This window comes from Rhipicephalus microplus, chromosome 2, assembly GCF_043290135.1.
Source record: "Rhipicephalus microplus isolate Deutch F79 chromosome 2, USDA_Rmic, whole genome shotgun sequence".
NCBI lineage: Eukaryota > Metazoa > Arthropoda > Arachnida > Ixodida > Ixodidae > Rhipicephalus > Rhipicephalus microplus.
This window is the reverse complement of record NC_134701.1, coordinates 93,517,202-93,533,074: the sequence shown is the minus strand read 5'-3', so window position 1 is coordinate 93,533,074 and position 15,873 is coordinate 93,517,202.

Here is a 15,873-nt window from a genome sequence, read left to right as displayed (position 1 = left end):
ATGCCAAAGTGCCAGTTTGCAATTCGTTCAAGTAGACACATAATTTGCTGTGCACTGGTTTCAGGTAATCTGGAAGTCCTGGAATTTCCTTTAGTCTTGTAGGGAGACCATTCATGGCCACGTTAAAAAGAAAGGGGGATAGGACTGAGCCTTACAGCGTAACTCCGCTGCCGAGACTAAACTCTTGGGTTTCTGCTTCGCCTAGTATTATTCTTGCAGTCCGGTCAGTTAAAAAGTCTTTCATATAATTGTATACTCTTTTTCCTACCCCTAACGCTTGAAGATTTGCAAGTATAGCTTTATGTGATGTATTATTGAATGCCTTTTTAAGATCTAGGCCAACTATTACCTTTGTGTCGTGCGTATTGAGACCCGAATAAATTATTTGGTGTTTAATATTAAGCACAATGTCCTGTGTAGACAGTTTCGCTTTGAAGCCTACCATCGTATGAGGGAAGAGCACCTTGTCTTCCATATAATTTGACAGGTGAGTTAGGATGACATGCTCTAATAACTTTCCTATGCAGGATGTCAGGGAAATAAGCCTAAGATTATCAAGATCTAGTTTATTGCCTGGCTTGGGAATCACTATGATTGTGGCCGTTTTCCATTGCTTGGGTATCTTACCTTTTTCCACACACTTGTTCAATTAATCGGTTAGGCTGTGATAGGTTTGTCCTCCAATTTTGTGAGCGTTTCATTCGTGATCCCATCGGGGCCCGGGGCGGATGTTGTGCTCAGTTTCAATAGTTCCGATCGTACCTCGGCTTCTAATATGAGTCGGTCTAGGGAATCATTTTCTTTACCTCTGTACGAGCTTAATTGCTCTTTGGTTGTATCCCCAATGTATCTCTGTCTGATTTCTTCAATTAGTTCTTCCTCCGTGCCTTTGCATTTACGGACAAGTGTAATAAAGTTTTGTTGTTGTGCTGTCTTGCTCGCTGCCGAGTCTATGAGACATTTTAACAGGTTCCATGTTTTAGTGAGACTAATTTGTTTTTCCATCGCATCACAATTTTCTTCCCATTGTTGTCTACATAAATGCTCCACGTACTTCTCAATATCTTTACTGAAGGTGGCTATCCTTTTTCTAAGGCGTTTGTTGTGTTTTAGTGTTTTCCACTGTTTTTCTAGGCTCTTTTTTGTATCCCACATATGTAGGAGCTTACTGTCTGTGCTTTCTAGTCCTTCTGTTTTTGGTATGGTCTTAGTTGCCATTTGAATATTTTGCTTAAGGTTTCCTAACCATTCATCTAAGTCTTCGATGACATCGCATGCTTCCTTGTCTCTGATTTTTCTAAAACTATCCCATTCAACCATCCTTGAATCATTGCCTCCTCTTTTACGTGGACCTTCTTTGAAGGTAGTCTCAATTATATAGTGGTCACTGCCCATATTTTCTTGTGTATTAAGCCAATAATGTTCAATTATATTCTTAGTAAACGTGAGGTCAGGAGACGTGTCTTTGGATACGCTGTTTCCAATCCTAGTTGGGAAAAGGGGGTCGGTTATTAACGTAAGGCCCTCCTGTTGGGCGTCGATCCAGAGAGTTCTACCTTTCATGTTTTCTTTGTCATAACACCAAGCCGCATGCAACGCGTTGAAATCTCCTACTATAACCAATGCTTGCTCTTTAGTAATGCTGATAGTTTTTCTAAAAAGTGAACTAAATTTGGTTTTTTGTCTAGGGCTGCTATAAACATTTATTATGAATAGACTTTCACCACTCTTCTGCGATGGAACTAACTCAACAAGAACATGATCGACATCGCAGATTTCTTTATCATGGTCTATCACCGTGAGATTTATTCGCACGAGGGTTATTATGAACGTTTTTTCATCAGGGGTACAATAGGATTTGTAATTCGATAATTTTGAAATTCCTCCAGTTTCCTGTAAGGCGATGACGTCTGGTGCCTCCTTTCCATTGAAGAACTTTTGTACGTTACCCCATTTCCGGCGATACCCACGCCAGTTCCACTGCCAAATTTTATACTGATTACGTGTTGCCATGTCTAGGAACGGTCTCTTCCCCTGCAATTTTGATTACTCCGGTCGTAGTCGGCCGGTTGTAAGTTTTAGTAGTAGTTTTAACCGGGCCTGCTTCTATAGACCTCAAATCTGTTTGCGTCTTCTCCACCAGCGCTAAACGATTTTCCATGCTATCTACTCTTTGTTTTATTTCTACGAGCTGCAGCTGCAATCCTGCGAATTGTTGTTGCATTACCTTAGTAAATTCTCCGAGCATATTCTCGGCTTTCTTTTCCAGGGGTTTTGAGAGGTCTTCACTTTCTACAGGAGATATTTCCTCTGCTCTTCGTTTTGCTGCATGCACTCCTGACTCCTGTGCAGGCGCTGGAGCTAAATTTGACTACACGATGCAATGAAGCTTGTTGACTCGCGCAGCTTATTTTGCCTGACTTTAGCGTTCTCTTCCTGTAGTTGTTTTATTTCTTCTCTGTGTTTCGCGTTTTTACGTATGAGTTGCTCTAGCATTTTTTTAATATGGTTTAGCTCTTTACCTAGGGTGGACCCTTCTGCCACAACCTCCTGCATACTCCCATACCGAAGAGACTCCCCTGATATCTCGCCCACCCAGCTCACCATTTGTCGACTGGCCCGACCGCCGCCAGGACCCTCGTGGGACTGTCCTTGAGGTGATGACGTTGCCCTTGTCTTCGAATTGGCCCGTGACCTGGATCTCTGTTGACGAGTGCACTTTGATCTGGATGTGGATCTGGGTTCGTGTTGAGTTCCTTCCCTTTCCCCTTCGGCGAGTCGCGGGAAGGAGCTGTAACTATCTCTCGTCGTCCTCCTCTGTCCTGGGGGCATTGCAATTCTTCTCCGTTTAAATGTCTGGTGAATACTTTTCTCTCCATGCCATTGTTGCTCCAGTGTTCGACAAAATCTTCATTTCTCTTTGTTCATCGCCTTGTTATTGCTCCTTTTCTCACCATCCTTTCTTCAAAAGGTACGGGGTCCTAAACCGTTCTTTGCATTTTTGGTCCCCTGTAAGATGACCTTTCCCGCAAAGGATGCACCTAGGGTCGCACTGGTGGTTTTCAGTTGGATTGAGCACCCCAAAACCACGATATTTCTTGCTGTCAGGCTGTGGGCAGACATCCGCCCGATTTCCAATTCGTCCAGAAGTAGTGCATGTTTCATATTTCTTCTTGTATAAGAAGCACCTATATTCAGCACCACGGTAGTATACAAAATACGGCACAAACAACCTTTTGAAAACAATGACCACTGAGTCCGTAAGTTTCATACGTCGTGCATGTAGAATCGTCGGGTTCCTCTGATTGACTAAGCATTTTCTATGTCTTCTTGATTATAATACTTCGGTATCCCGTGGATAACCCCTTTGGATGTGTTTTCTGGTGCTGTTACATAAGCGGCTGTTGTGTAGCTCTTGTCACGGATCATAATTTCCTTGATATTGCTGTATTCCTTCGCATCGCCAGACTAGGTGTGCTCATGATCACGGTATTTTGTCGCATGTTGATTTTGAGAGTATCTTTCCCTGCAATGTCAGGCTGTACTTTTGCCGCTCGTAGAACACAGTCTCTTCTGAGCACTAGACTCTGTCGCGTCAAGTCCAGACCACTTCTTGGGCGTATTACAACCTTGTAATTGTCTTCTGGTAGTTGCGGTTCTTTTGGCACTGGCCGGCGATGCAAAAAATCCTTCAGTCTCCGAGACGCCTCCTGAGACGCACCTCCCGCGTTCGTGTCGGGTACCGCGTTTCTCTTGTCTTTTGCCTTCTTGCGTCGTTCATGGGCCACAACCCATTCTTGAGTGTCGTTGTACTCTTCGGGAGATAGCGTCTCCCCCTCAATTTCCACAACATCCATTTCGCAGGCTTCGAACAATCCGGGGGCCTGACTTGTCGCCTAGTTGCCAGCGCGTCGATGGCACTGCGTTGGCACTGCAATGGCGTAGCTAGGGCGACGCCGTTGTGGAAACTTAAAAGAAGTGTCACGGCTAAAAAAAAGTAGGCCCACCTGGTATATCCTGGCATCGGAAGAATTGGTGATCGTCTGCCGACAACTGTGATGGTCTTGAATTCTGTGGTTGTCCTTATTCAGCCGCGAAAATGAAAAACTGGCAGAGCCTTTTCGAGAGGCGTCCGAGTGGCTCCGCCCTCTAGCGGCAGACCTAGAGAGCGTGAAAAAAATATATTGTATTTTCTGCGAAAAAAATTGCTGAATGGTATTCTGGAGGCGCTGCTTAGAGTGCCTCGAGCGTGCAACGGAGGTCAATGAGCGCATCAAGTCACGCCACACGTGAGACATGAGCGCTACCTGGCAGTTACATTGGAAAACGAAGCGTGCGTGCCCATCTCGGGGATGATAAGGAGTAGAACGCCAGGCGACGGGTAGGAACCACCCCCGTGTCGTCTTAGGAAAGCGTTAGAAACACTTGATTTTTCGTACAAGCGTTGCATGGTCAGTGCAGCGTGACAAATGCTATGGTGCTTAGAATCACTTATGTATGGCTTTTCTAGTAAAATACATACATACAAAATATCGACGTGTTGTTATGGTTTCTGAGATATGCGCTATAATTGCTTTTTAAATGTCAATAGCACAAGTATGAGCGCTGAATCTTGAGCAACATTGGTGGGTGCTGCGGATGAGTTCGGCCGTATGGAGTATCGTTTTGCCACTTTGGTGCCGCTTAGAGTACCGTTCAGGGCGAACAAAGAAATCGTCCAAACTTAGAGCGGGGGGGTCAGATCGGCAATGGAATGTGTGTCAATCGCAACCAAGTTGCGCTTGAACTTCACCCACACACGCTGGGTGGCAGGGAACGCCGAGAGAAAAGTGGCGATCGCGTCTCTCGATGCAGCTATGAAGTTTGCCTTCGTCCCTACAAGCCGATAGATGATGGTGGCCGCCTTGTCCCTCGGAGTAAAGTCGCCAACGAAGTGACGATCTTGCGGACGCGGAGATGCGCTCGAAGGCACGCGCGATCTTGGAGAGGGCGCCTTTTGCTTGGCAGCCTCAAGGGTTACGAGAGGAGATGAGGTGGTGGTGTGTCCCTTGTAGGAAGTCACGACCGTGCCAGGAGAGGAGGACGGTGCGAATTACGCCTTCTCTTCTCTCTGAAAAAACAAGATTGCAGTGTCATGGCTACCAATCTCCTTAGATCAGTGTTTGTTTTCGAAGCGCGCACGCTTGCTTGATATCTGCTGCTATAGCAGCAGAAATCACGATGACCACGTAGCACTATAGTGCTACGTGGTCATCGGTGTCGATGCCGAGGCTGCCTGGGCACCTTCCTGTTGATATGCCATATTGCGGGGCCTCTCAATGGTGGCATCTGTAGCCCTTGGAAAGGATGATCGCAAGATAGCGCGGAGCGTTGATGTAGGAAAAAACGGGAGTGCAAAAATCACGCCTCCCACTTGCTTAGCATTTCACACGGCTCTCCAATTAAAATACACGAGAGTCATCAGATATACTCAATATCAAGTGTTCACTGTTTAAAAAAGTAAAAAAAAACCCTGTACGGTAGGACTTAGCTTCAACCATCGGCAGTCACGTCTTGCATTAACGCGAGACCACAGAAAACACTGGCGAGAAGAAACATAATCATGGGCGAGCCTCACGGCGAACGAGTTTTCAGTCAATGCGAGAGCAGTTTGCGAGCACCATTGGTGACGAAAATTCTATGGGTGGCGGAAGCATAAACTGTTTGTCAAAACAAAACAGCTGAAACACTCCCCATGTGCCCCAAAGGAACGGCCATTAGGTATCTCCTCGAAAGGCACCCTGAGAAAGAGACTACTTCACCTCCGATGTCGTCACGGGCGGCGGCCTGTGCCAAGTGCAAGTCGGCGCACGTTTCGGTGAAAGTGTAGCCAATGGCGGGCCGCTGCGGTTGCTACGCGTTGAACGTTCTGGCTGTTAAAAATGCGCTGCCGAGACCCCACCCTCACCCGAGCGGAGAATGAAAGAGCGTCGCTGATTCGTTGAATGTACCCTCGCTTGGGCGAGGCAAGTGTCTTGGCACGTGCGTTGCGGCTGGGCGGGGAGAGCGCGGAATGGCCTTTAGGTCCAGCTATATAGACCTTTCAACTCAAGGCTGCATGGACGCCGCCTTAGCCCTCTTTTGGCTGTTGTTAGTGCGTGTGCACCCCCCTCCCTCTAATACAGCACTGTCGAGGCTGCGACATCGTCTTTTGTACGCTTGCGCAACATGCTCTGTGACATGAATCGAGAAGAATGGCCTCGCGTGCACCCTAGCACCGTATTTGAACCCATTTGTCAAGCCCAAGGGACTATACTCCTCTAGTGAAAGCAACCTATCATATGTCTTGTGTTCCTTTAGACAGCTTTTTGTGAGTGGTTTGGCCCTCGTAAACCTTTGTCGCACAAGTTAAGTCTGGTATGGGGTCTGCGCACAAAACCCACCCAGCGGTACGCATTCAAAGCTCTGGCCGTCTCTCGAAAGCGACCAGACATAGACGTTAGGAAACGAACCAGTTTTTATTAAGCCATATTATTTCAATTCTCGCTTTTAGTAGTTTAACTCTTATTCCGGGCCAAAGCACTATCACAAAAATTATTGTGTCTGTGTAAACTTGAAAGCGCTGAGGATTGTTTTGTGTATTTTTGTGTATACCCTAAATAATTGTTTGAGAGCTTCCCGGCGTGTAATTTTATATCTTGCTTTGACTATATGATAATGGTATTAGAAATAATAAATATCTCAATCAAGTTATGAATGGAACTATGATAGAGCAATTAGACTACAAGTCTCTAATGCACCAAAGGTCACTGAGGGGTATTATGCTGTACGAATGTGACACATTTGCACTTTATCGTATTGAAACGTGAAAAAAGTATGCAAAGTAGGACATATTAGGTGTTCTGGTATGAGCACATATATTCAAAATATGTCTTCATATGATGAAACGGATTATTCATACGTATCTCATCAGTTTATTTTTTATTTTATAGCCGTGGAAGAATTGTAAAAGTTTGCCGACGTTGATCAAATGTATGCATTGCAGGAAAACAAACAGGGTGATCCAGCTGTCATGCACATTCTGTGGTTGTGCGTCACTGAATGGCATGACGCACATTGAGGTGTTTGACATTCTGAAAGAGCAAACCATGATTGTTGAAAAGTGATAGCCTCTTCTGAAAAAAAAAGAAATAAAGCATACCATCGACTAAATTTTTCCTGGGATTGCATTAACCAACTCCGAGAAATACAACTTCTGATGCGCAACATTTGCAGGTCATATATTGCTGCCTTCTGTGTCACCAGCCTTTTGTGCAACTGCAGTCTTTTGCATACAATAAAGTTGCTGTGAACACTGATTTCTCTATTATAATCGGTGCTGCTTCCCTCAATAAATAGTTCGAGCACTTTTGTCTATAACCCCAAGTATTTTTGTTATGTACGGCCTCCCTGTGCATCCTGTCATTGAGCAAGAGAGGAGACAGCACTCGCAGATTTCTGTTGATCCACAACGCAAGGCGGCCAGACGACTGCGGTGGCATCGATCGCTATGACTTCGTAAGATTTACTATTGATTCTTAAAACAGATGCTCTCATTGTCCTTTAGGCATCTGCATGAAGGGGATCGTCTGCAGTGGACGGGGAAATATGCAAGATGTAACGATGTTATGTGCTTGACTAAACTTGGAGCACTCTGCTTCTTGGTTAGTACAAAAAGTAGCTTTGAATACATTTTTCGTGTGTCTTTTTTCTTCTTTGGCGGGAATAAGAATCATCCTGTTGGTCGCAGTGCATAGAAGCAATGAAGATCAGTCATGTATTTAGGCGGTGAATCACGTGACCTAAAATTGTGTATCCTGTTGTTGAAAGTAGACACCATTAGGTCGCCGTGTTGGTTTTCTGACACAATGCGGGAATCACTATAAATCAGGGGATTTAATTAGGTTGACTCACTCTTAATGGCTGTCAAATAAATTTGAATTAGGAGATAAGAAAATATCTAAAGAAGAATTTTGGCATAAAACGTTTATATTTGTGCGTGCCTGAAGCGGTTCGAAAGAACAAATGTCTCGGTATGTGGGCTACGTTTATTGGTGTCGTAGAACGGGTCCGTAGATATCACCGAAAAAATAATACAAATAAATACAAATATGTTTTCAAACCGATCGTTCAAACCGATGTCAACCGATTTCAAACGTCGAGCTGAAACCGCTAGTTGGTTTGAACTTGAATTTTAAAATTTTGGCCCGAAAGCGAAAGCTTTTGCTAAGAGGTCACGCATTCATTATCTGTCCCAAACAATATTGCTTTTTCTCGCTTCGTTTTTGACATGTCGCCTTAGAAGACGACATTAACGAAGTGCGCGCGGGGCACTGGCGCTGTGGCACGAGCGCGAGCCTGGCGTCGAACGCTGGCCAGGAGTGACTCCAACGCCTGGGCTACGCTTTTGAACTTGTTCACGTTTCCTGTCCTTTAATAAATCGTCTACAGTCACAAGCGGCTGTACAGACGTAACAGTTGGCGACGAGGAAGACTGGATCGACTCATCGGCACTCCACCGACGTCAAGGAAATAACATGGCGACGCCCGACTTCGGTCGGCTACCCGAATTCAGCGGCAGCCCCAGCTCCTGGAGATCCTGGTATGGGAGGCTACAGTTCTTCTTCGAGGCTAACGAGATTACGGACGCATCGAAGAAACGTGCTCATCTGCTAACGCTGTGCGGGGAACAGACTTATGACATCGTCTGCGCCCTCGTTCAACCCAAGCAGCCCAACCAAGTGAGCTACGAGGACATAGTCAAGATGCTCAAGGCTCACTTCGATCCACAACCGTCTGAGGTCTTCTGCAGGGCACGATTCCAGCGACGTGACCAAAAGCACGACGAAACGGTCAGTGATTACGTCACGGCGCTCAAGAAGCTAGCAGCAGATTGCAATTTCGGGACAAGCGCAGACACTGCAGCGAATCCGACAATGCTGCCTATGGACGTCATGCTGCGTGATCGTTTCGTTTGCGGTCTTCGGAACGAGCAGGTCCAGCAACGGCTCTTCGCAGAAAAGGACTTGACGTTCAAGAAAGCTTTCGACCTTGCACTGCGAGCTGAAAACGCCATCGAAGACCAGAAACGCGTGAAAACCGAATTTAAAGAGTTTCACGAATCCTGCATAAGCACATGCAAGATAGACAACCAAGGTCACTCTAGTGCCTCTGCCCAAAAGAAGAAACAACGCTGTTGGCGTTGTAACGCGCTACATAATCCGGACACTTGCAAGTTCCAGACAGTCTCCTGCAACTACTGCAAGAAACGCGGACACATTGAAAAAGCCTGTCTGAAAAAGCGGAAAGAAGCAGAAACGAGCAACAGCATCGAATATCCCCAACAAGGAACTTCGACAGCTGCCTCAGCACCAGTGTCGACTCAGCAGGACTCATCAGACGTGGCCCTTTACGAGCTCAACACCGTAACCAACGCGTTCAGCACACAGAAGGTCATGACTCGGCTACGCGTACATGGCAAGTTCTTGGATTTTGAAGTCGACTCGGGTGCAGCCTGCACACTCATCAGTGAGGTCACGTTCAAAGCTACGTGGACAGATGATCGACCACGGCTTCAGACCGACAACATGCTCCTACGCACATGGTCAGGACAGTCTCTTCGAGTTCTCGGATGTGCAACGGTGATTGTTACGCACGGAAACAAAACCATGACACTACCACTTGTTGTCATCAAGGGAGCAGGTTGTAACCTCCTTGGACGAAACTGGTTTCCTCACCTGGGTATACAGATCACGGGCATCAATGATGTATCCGGCGATGAACTTGTTTCGAAGCTTCTCGACAAGTACCAATCTGTATTCGACGAGGACATATCAGGACACATCGGTCCAGCGGTACAACTAGACCTCGTGGAAGGAGCGAAACCAAAGTTCCTAAAAGCACGGCCGGTTCCTTTCGCGCTCCGGTCAGCTGTAGAAGCAGAATTGGATCGACTGCAAAGTCAAGGCATAATCGAGCCAGCACAGCATTCGGATTGGGCAACGCCTCTCGTACTGGTTCGAAAGAAGAATGGCTCGTTGCGAATATGCGGCGACTACCGTTGCACAGTGAACCAGGTATCAAAGAAGGCAGACTACCCACTTCCCTCAACTGATGAAGTGCTCAGCCACTTGAGGGGAGGCAAGGTCTTCAGCACCCTGGATTTAGCACAAGCGTACCAGCAACTTCACGTGACGCCAGAGACAGCAGAGATATTGACCCTGAACACGCTGAAGGGACTATACAGGGTCAAGAGATTGCCTTTCGGAATTTCTGCAGCCCCAGCCATTTTTCAACGTTTTATGGAGACAATGCTGTCAGGCATCACAGGCGTGTGCGCATACCTAGATGACGTGATCATCAGTGGGAAAGACGCCACGGAACACGCCGAGAGACTGGAAGAAGTGCTGAAGAGGCTACGAAACTACAATCTGCGCCTCGGAAAAAACAAGTGCTGCTTTGCGGTGCGACAAGTTTTCTTTCTGGGACACCGAATCGACGAGACAGGCGTCCACACAAACGAAGAGAAAGTTCGAGCCATAACGGACGCTCCAGCACCAAACTGCAAACAAGCGCTTCAATCATTTCTCGGAATGCTGGCTTTCTACGACAGATTCTTGAAGAACAGGGCAACAGTTGCCAGCTGCCTATACCAGCTTCTTCAGAAGGACGCCACGTGGAGATGGGAGACAAAGCATCAAGAAGCCTTTGACAAGCTTAAGGCATTGCTGCTCAGTCAGACCGTACTGGCACACTACGACGAACAGAAGGAGCTTCTTGTCTCTTGTGATGCTTCACCATATGGCATAGGAGCTGTTCTGTCTCAACGTGATGACCAGAATAGAGAGGCGCCAATCGCTTTTGCATCTCGGACGCTAGGGCCGGCAGAACGCAAATATGCTCAATTGGACAGAGAAGGCCTTGCTGTGGTGTTTGCAGCCCACAAGTTCCACAAGTATATTGCGGGAAGAAAGGTGACTTTCGTCACTGACCACCAACCACTGCTCGGCATACTGGGTCCACAAAAGCCAACGGCTCAAGTCCTTTCTCCACGGATGACCAGATGGTGCATCAAGTTATCGGCGTATGACTACAGCATAATCTACAGGCGTGGCAAGAACCATCAAAACGCGGATGCGTTGAGCCGTTTGCCATTACAAGAACGTCTCGATGAACCCTGGCCTCCAGGTGACGTACTATTGTTCGAAGCGTTATCGAGACCTCCGTTGACTGCTGCCGAGATAGCACGCCTGACACAACAAGACAGCATCATGCAGAGGTTGTACAAGGCAGTGCAGGATGGTACAGTGGAGAAACTCACTGGAGATGAGTTTGCTCCTTACCGACGACGAGCGACCGCACTAGCACTACAGCGCGAGTGCATCACACTTGGATCCCGAGTGATCATACCGAGCTCAGCACGATCCCGTGTTCTGGCACTTCTGCATGCGGGTCACAGAGGCATGGTAGCCATGAAGAAGTGCGCAAGGAGCTACGTATGGTGGCCCGGAATGGACAAGGTGATCGAGGAAACGGTGCGACAGTGCCGTGAATGCCAAGCAACGCAAAAGAGCCCACCCAAAGCTCCTATTCCTACGTGGGACCGTCCCCAGACAGCATGGAACACGGTGCACGTTGACTTCGCGGGGCCACTACTCGGACGCACCTACTTAGTTGTTGTGGACGCATACACAAAGTGGGTGGAAGTCCGGCACGTGACACAAGCAACATCCGCGGCAGTAATCGACGTGCTCCGAAGCCTCTTTGCAACGTTCGGCATTCCCCGAAAGGTCATCTCCGACAACGGAAAAGCATTCATCTCCAACGAGATCAAGCAGTTCTATGCGTCGAACGGCATACAGGCTGCAACCTCACCAGCATATCATCCGGCAACAAACGGCCAGGCAGAACGCTATGTGGCGGAGCTGAAAAGAGCGCTGTTGAAAGATGCAGACAAGTCCATACAGTGCCGACTTGCAAGATTTCTGTATCGGCAGCACACGACAATACACACTACCACAGGTATGACACCGGCGAGAGCGATGTTCGGACGAGAATTGCTCTGCCCTCTCGATCTTCTTAAGCGGGAGACGGATAAGCGAAGTCCTGAGAGCCAGGAGGCATTGCAAAAATCACGCCGCTTCGCTATAGGGGATAGAGTGCTTATCCGGCAGTTTTTGAAAAAGCCAGATTGGATTGAAGGCGAAATACTGCGCCGCGTCGGACCACGATCCTGGCTTGTAAAAAGCGACCAAGGAAAGGTTCGGCGTCACCTCAATCACATGAGGAAAACGAGTCAGACCAGACAAACAACCCAATCGCGGACAGATTGGAGCGCAGCTGACGATCTCTTGGACGCAACGCCAGAAGAGACGCCATCGAGCTCAGCTGCTCAACCGCCTGAATCGCCCGAGATGCAAGATCACACTCCCTCGCAACCGTCGACGTCACAGGCAGTGGCCACTCGGCAACTGCGACCACCAGAGGTTAGGCGACCTCCAGACCGCTATGGAGACTTCGTCTAAGGGAGGAAGAGTGACATGTCGCCTTAGAAGACGACATTAACGAAGTGCGCGCGGGGCACTGGCGCTGTGGCACGAGCGCGAGCCTGGCGTCGAACGCTGGCCAGGAGTGACTCCAACGCCTGGGCTACGCTTTTGAACTTGTTCACGTTTCCTGTCCTTTAATAAATCGTCTACAGTCACAAGCGGCTGTACAGACGTAACAGTTTTCTTTTACAGCGGCTTGGTTGCATGCGACACAAAGCTGCCAGAGAAGACAACGGCACTTTTCTCGCGATTTAGCTCCGACGTTTGGAGCCCTTACTCAAACAGGCTGTGGCGATCACGAGCTTTGCCTCATTCTTGCACTTGGAACGCTTTCTCCTTCGTGCACGCTTCTTTGTGCGAACTCGGGAGCCTTTGATCGCACGCTTACGTTCATCATAATCGATATGCTCCTCTGCCATCTCGCGCGCATACTCTTCATGATTTCTCATTAGTTAATCGTTCTGCTGCGGCTGCCTAGATTGCGCTTTTCTTTTCTTTCCTCTTTGGCCGGTCAGGCACAGTGACTTGCATCTGATTCAAGGCAGTCAGAGAAGACAACGGTCTTTTTATCGCGAATTCGCCGCGTCGATTAGAGGCCTTTCTTCGAACGCGCCACGCTGATCGTGAGCTTTGTGGTGATTTGGCCTTTTGTCCACCTCTGACACTTTTTGATATTGTCTATAGGGCTGAAATGCTCAATTTTAGTGGGGCACTTCGTGAAGCTCAACTCCGTTTCTACCACCACGGAATCCTCACACCCTGATTTGACGGAGAGCTCCCTTTCCTCGGAACGGGTTAGGGCCTCTACCATTCCCTTACAGGCATTAGCCTTTTCTTCGGCCTTAAACGGCACCGCCGCTACATCGTACTGTTCGTGCAATAACAGTACGATGTGAATAACACTAGCTTTAGTATGTACGCGCGATCAAGTTTTTGCTTCTACACCCGCTACGCTGGTGTAGTGAAAACTTGACTGCTGACACGAAAGCTGCAAGATGAAGTCCATGTAGAGGCCACTGTATTTAAATGTAGACAAATCGCTTGAAGCTTATGTAGTTAGCCATAGAAGCATGTTACAAAACTCGAGGTGGTTGAAATTTCCAGACCCATCTACAATAGTGCTTCTGAGAAGCTAATACAGATTTTTTTGCATTAAACCCCAGTCATTATTAGTTACTGCCTTTTTCTACGATCAAAAGATACAAAATTTATGTCAAACGTGATATAGTTTAGGGATGATTAGGATATTTTGTTTCCCCTTTTCCTTCTTTTATGCAACACCGTACTATTCGATCTGCCACAATTTTTCATATTTGCTTTATGGGCACCTGGCGAGAAACTGAGAAATATTCATCGTGGCGGCATTTATAACACCCGTCGTGAACTCATGTTCTTGTTCACCTTCAATTGTGGCTCATAACCGCTGGGGGAATTCGGCCAAGAAATAAGTGTTTTACCAAAATGTTACAGAAATTTGGAGGAGTGGAGGCTATGGAATAAAAACGTGACAAACTTTAAAATGAATCCTTGATGCTCATTTAAATATACAAATATAAAGCTTCTTATCTGTAATAGATCAGAAATTAAATTAACACACCATATGTAAAAAATGAATGAAATGCAAGTTATGCGTGTGTCGACACAGAAGGGATCTAGTATAGATTAGTTTCTTAGTCTTTCTGTTTCATTCAGATGGTTCCCAAAAGACATGCAAGCTTACGCACTGACAAACTCAGAAATATAGAATAAATGAGACAGGATGAAGGGCATGGAGCAATTCTTTCCAACAGCACGTAAATGACTTGGAGCTGTAGTAAATCGCGTAGAAGTCAGAAAGAAGGTAATGATCTATAGTTTCAAGCTTGGCACAGAAAGTGCACATTGGAGAAAAAGCAACCATACCTGTGTTGGCACAAACTTAATTTCGGCATCCGACAGCGCAGCTTCGTAATCTCCCCTTGTAGTTTGCGTGTTTCACAAAATCGTCGGTGTCCGGGACATAATGAGCACTCACACTCTGGGGAATTGGTAAGTGCTTGATTGATACGTCCCAAAAACTACCAAACCAGAGGCACCGTAGTAGAGGGCACCGGATATTTCGACCATCTGGGGTTCTTTAACATGCACCTAAATCTGAGCGCACGGGCCTCAGAATTTTTTCCTTCATCCAAAATGCAGCTACCGCAGCCGGGATTTGATCCCGCAACCTGCGGGTTAGCAGCCGAGTACCTTAGCCACCAGAAAACCGTGGCGGGGCAATTTGTAAGTGCTGTGCCTGCAACCCTATCTATAATGATAAATAAGCGGGTGGTGGGAAACACGATATAACTGACCCGCTTATAGATGATTTTGTTAAAGATTCGGCCTTTCTGTTTAGAAGCAGACTTTTATGACCAGGCACCCAGACTAATCGAACGTTTCTCAAATGTGTGGGCATTATTGCACGAAACATTTTTATTATGTATAAGACAACACTAACAGAAAGTGCAGCGCAAAGAGGTGGATATGCGTCACACTGATGCATCTGTAGGACACACTGATGCACCTGTTTTGACGCCCTACAAGTGTTTTTGCAAAAAACGATCTAGAGTGGGACGGGGAGGGACTATGCATATTTAGAGAAAATGTCAAGTTGAATATCTACATGGTATGAATCTTAACTAGACAGTGTCATCTCTTAGATACGTATATGAGGCTGGTCCAGTAAACGTTGTTGTAATATAACTTGTAGGGTAAGAAATCCTGGCCATCTAGCAGAGGAAAACAATTCTGGAGAGGACACACTCTCCGACTGCTGTAATGGTGACTCGAGAATTCTTGAAAAAATCTGAACAGTCGAAATACGAAGCATACACGAAAGAGAGGGAACTCTAGGGTACATAACGCAAATAAACAATGTTTTAGAAAAGTCAAGGCAAAAACGTAGTATTGTTCTTTCTAAAATAAGTACAGGTCGGCTTTTGTAAACAGGAGCACCAGAACAAAAAAAAAAACATGCAACCAACTTCCAAAATAGGACAAAACTTTTTTTGGCTACGGATAGAAGTACGCTCTCGAGGTAGCCACTATGTCATAAGGTTTGATTTAAGCAAGTAAACAAGACCCCGATAGGAAATTATACCTCGTTTTGTTGATAGGTGAGGAACCCGCTACGCTTACGCCGAACATTCTTTGCATTTTGTGAATTGGGTGGCTGACGGCGATAAATAATTATGGCAATATGATCACAATTACTTATAACTTATTGGTTTGTTTGTGAATCGCCCAGTATGGGTGTGAGCAATACTTAGATGCTATCATCATAATT